General features: G+C 35.4%; 1 pseudogene; it reads right to left on the bottom strand.

Moving 5' to 3' along the window:
- On the bottom strand, window positions 2,370-3,036 carry LOC106509222 (annotated as a pseudogene).

Below are 4,766 nucleotides of genomic sequence, written 5' to 3'. Positions count from 1 at the left end.
CTGAATAAAGAGCAAAAGGAATTATTACTGAGAAGTAAATTCATTAATATCCTTAGGGATAAAGATATAATGAAAAAATGATTACCAGTGGTGATATTTACTTCAGTTAAACTATCATTTTCCTTATTTGTCTATTTCAAAACATTTTCTAGTGAGAAGAGTTGAATTCACTTGAAATCGTAAAAAAGAATATGAGCCAACTGGTCTGAGTACAGGGCATGAGAATGACACATGCATAATACTATTTTTTTTTTACTGTCTTTTTTGGGCTGCATCTGTGGCACATGGAGGTTCCCAGACTAGGGATTGAATTGGAGCTACAGCTGCTGGCATAAGTAACAGCTACAGCAATGCCAGATCCAAGCCATCTCTGTGACCTACACCACAGCTCATGGCAACACTGGATCCTTAACCCATTGAGTGAGGCCAGGGATCGAACCTGTGTCATCATGGATTCTAGTCAGATTTGTTTCCCTGAGCCATGATGGGAACTCCCCATGATACTGCTTTGTAAATGCCACTTCTTAAGTTTAGCACTGGAAGAATGGTTTCTAATACCTTTCAATAACCTCTGAGCTCACACCAGCAACCTCCACTCCCTTCCCACACATTTTTTATTCCCTTACTTTCTCCCCTCTTCAAATAGTCCCTCAGATTCCCTCATCTAGACATTGCACATCTTTTTTATTATTTCTAGTTTCTCACTCAGTCAGTCCACCTTGAAAGGGACCTGAAACACAAGATGGCCATTCCAGTAAATGCTCTTACCTAAAATCTAGACCCCTTAGGTGAGCAAATCTGGTCTTAGTGATCTGATTACTAAGGGTGTCTCCTCCTCACTCCTCACAACAGACCTTGCTGCCATTTACAAAACAGTTGTCACAAATAATTTAGCAGAGCTAGATAATGAATGAATACACACAAACATCTCTATATTCCCCCTCAATCTCTAACTACAATGGCATGCATTTTCTCTTATACTAGGTTATGATTTCTGTTTTATTCTGTTGTAATAATTTTATCATGCCGATGATGCCATACTTTTGAGGGAAGGATTCTCTCTTGAGGAAGAAACTGGGACTAACAAGTATATTCTTAGAGAGGCAATAGGAAATTCCTAACCATAACATACCCAAAAATCTTAGCGGGAATTAAATTGAAAATCTAAGGGCAAACATAACAAAATTGATAGACATATGTAAAGTTATCATCACATATTTTGAAATATTATTTTTATTTGTTTTTCAAAAGAGAGAAAAAAATCATATTTATTGATCAACACAGAAAACAGAAAATATGACAATTTTACTAACCGTCTCTTGGGGGAATTACCGTGCTCTAGGTGATATATATGCATATGTGTGTGTATGTATATATTATATGTATACATATATGTAATCTCTTCTTTATTCATCCATCTATTGATGGTCACAGGTTGATTCTATATCTTGGCTATTGTAAATAATGCTGCTATGAACATTGGGGTGCAATATCTTTTCAAATTAATGTTTTTGTTTTCTTTTGGATATATACACAATAGTGGAATTGCCAGATCATGTAAGAGTTTTGAATTTAATTTTTTAAGGAACTCATACTGTTTTCCATAGTGGCTGTACCTGTTCACATTTTCATCAGTGTACTAGGGTTACCTTTTCTCCACATCCTTCCCAGCACTTGTTATTTCCTGTCTTTTTTTTTCATGATCTGTGATTTTGTTTTTAATTTCTAAGCCTTATGATCAGATAATTTACAAATCTGTGCTGATGATATAGCTCCCCTACTTTAAACCTTCCATGAGTTGGCAAAAGCACCATTATTGATCACACATTTTTAGTAGTTCTATAGTTATGTTTTTGAATATCTATCTAAAAGACAATCCTGAATGATAACAGCCTGACTTTGTAAGAATTCACAAGCAAAATTTGCTAACATATCTTGCCAGACTGAATTTTAAAAGCATCCAATCTTAAAGATCATCTATAAAATGTGAGAAATGCTAAATATTCTTTGTTTGATGCTGTACATAAACCACAATAAAATGCCTTTTAATGGGTAAAAGGCAGTACTTTAGATAGAATTTTGATGAAATTGGCATAGTTAAGGCCAAAGATACAGTGGGCATTTTCAGTTTATCTTCAGCTCATGCCTTAACAGGCTAGTGAACACAATTTGAAACACAGGTGAATCTTGCTGTGTTCTATGAGACAGTGTCAGAAGCTTCTCTGTATTTAAATATATTAATATAACCAGTTATAGAAATGTAAATATAAAACCAATCTCCTATAGGTTTTGAGAAGGTATTCACTATCTTCCTGGAAAGTTTAACATTTCATATTCAAGTTTAATCATCTCTGTAGAAAGGGAAAACAGTGATAGCACTTGTTAAACTGGAATTTTGCTACTAAAATTCATTTAGCTATCAACCAATCTTATTTGAATCAGGACCATCCAACAGAAACATTCCATCAGCCATACATGATCTGAATTCTAGTGTATGAGATCAAGTTAAATATGGTACACATATAAAAGTCATGAGATTTCAGTCTTGTAATAAATAAGGTGGTGGCCAACTATTATTCATTAGTAGCTTTTTTGAGATAAGCTACCAAGTCTTCCCTTTCTCCTTAATGCCAGCAAAGATCATTTCCGTTCCAGGGATGTACTTCTTTGGATTCTCCAACTACTCCATCAGTGTCTCCTCTCCCCAGGTGATGCCTTTGTTCTTGTTGGCATCTGTGTAAGTAAATCCAGGAGCTTGACCTGTCTTCTGCACAAACAGACCATGGAAGTTTGGTCCAGTCTTGTGCTTGCCTCCCTCTTCTATAGTATGGCACTGGGCACACTTCTGAACAAAAATCTTCTTGCCCTTCTCAACATCACCCATTTTAAAATCATTCTTTCACTGAACGCGATAAACAAGTGGCCACTCTCAAGCTGGACATCCTGGTCTATTTCCTGTCTTTTTGATGATAGCTATTCTGACAGGTATAAGGTGATAGCTCATTGTGGGTTTGATTTATATTTCCCTTATGATTAGTGATTTGAGCATCTTTTCAAATGTTTGTTGAGCATCTATATGTCTTCTTTGGAAAAAAATATGTATCCACTTCTGCCTAGTTTTAACTGGGTTATTGGGTTTTTTTGGATACTGAATAATATGAGTTTTTATATATTTTGGGTATTAGCCTTTTATCAGATATATTATTTGCAAATATTTTCTCCTGTTCAGTAGGTTGCCTTTTCATTTTCTTGATGGTTTCCTTCACTGTGCAAAGCTTCCAAGTCCTGTTTGTTTATTTTTGCTTGTGTTTCCCTCACCTGAGGAGACTGATCCAAACAAATATTGCTAAGACCAATTTTGAAGGTTGTATTTCCTATATGTTTTCTTCTAGGAATTTTATAGTTTTAGATTTTACTTCTAGGTCTTAAATCCATTTTGAGTTTACTTTTGTATGTGGTATGTGAAAATGTTCTGAGGCCATTTCTTATATGTACAGTTTCTGTCTTGCAGCTTTGGATGCCCAAAGAAAAATAATATAAACAGGTTTAGATACATTATTTCCATCCATTATTGGTATATTTCACCTTCATAGAAGGCTGAAGATTCCTGTGGAAATTTTGAATTATATACCCCTTAGATTACTTTTGTATATTCTTTAGGGACCCTGGCATCGGCCTCTTATATTGAGGACATACTGCATTAGGCTCCCTGAGAAGCTGCAAGTTGCATCACTGAAAAACAGTGATAATGGTGATGCTTGTATGGATCAGTCCATTTTAATGTTTATCTCATAAAGGATTTTTCAAAGTTCACTATAACGACTTGTTTACATGTATATCTTTTGTTTTAACTTTTGAATTTTTTGTTTAGCAGAATGGCTAGCAAAGTAGAAGTCTTTCATATACCTGTTTCTTTTGAAATGAAGTAAATTACCCTGAGAGTTTAGACATAAAATTACCCTTCCCAAGAGTTTACTAAGAACTAACACCAAACTGAATAAGAGTAGACAGGAACAGAAGTGATTAAGTCTAAAAGTAGTTTTATAGATGTGCTTTTAGGAGAAGCTTGGGAAACATCAAAGCCACTCATGGAAACCAGGACGTATGCTTAGATTTGGAGTGTAACTAAATAAAGCCTGGGGGAAACACTGCCCTGCTTCTTCACCAAAACCTGGGGCTAAATGTCTCCAGCAGAAAACCTTCCTCTCAGGGGTCCTGCTAAAGCCGAATTGTCTACTTAGATCAATATTAGTATGCTATCACAAACCAAGGGTAATCTGGCAGAACAATTACCTAGAGAAAACAGAAGCCAACTGGGGTAAAAATTCTCACATATAAGAATGAAAACAAAATCAAAGACACCATCTCAGCTACCAAATCCAATATGGGGTTAAACACACACAAAGAAAAATAGCCTAGGGCCATAAAGGCACAGGGCAGAATGTGAAATTGGAGAATTGAAGGAGGGATTGGAGAAGGCACACAAAGATTTATAACTTTACTTATGATAAGTGTAAGAATTTTCACAGCTCATTCTCTTTCTGGCTATTGGGTCTTCTGTTAGGTCAGTTAGCCTGAGTTAAACACTTAGATGTGAGATGAATACTAAGAGAGAGACAATCCTAGCTGTCCTACATGAGTTATAATATCATTGTTAAACCAAGTTTTAAGACAAGGTATATTATCTAAGATAAGCAGGATATTTAAAAGGATAGTAGAGTCAGGTCATCAGGAAGACATCAAAATAATGTGTTTGATGAAAATGT

Source organism: Sus scrofa, chromosome 1 (assembly GCF_000003025.6).
Source record: "Sus scrofa isolate TJ Tabasco breed Duroc chromosome 1, Sscrofa11.1, whole genome shotgun sequence".
Lineage (NCBI taxonomy): Eukaryota > Metazoa > Chordata > Mammalia > Artiodactyla > Suidae > Sus > Sus scrofa.
The sequence above is the reverse complement of the archived record's forward strand: the minus strand, read 5'-3'. Positions and strand labels throughout refer to the sequence as shown.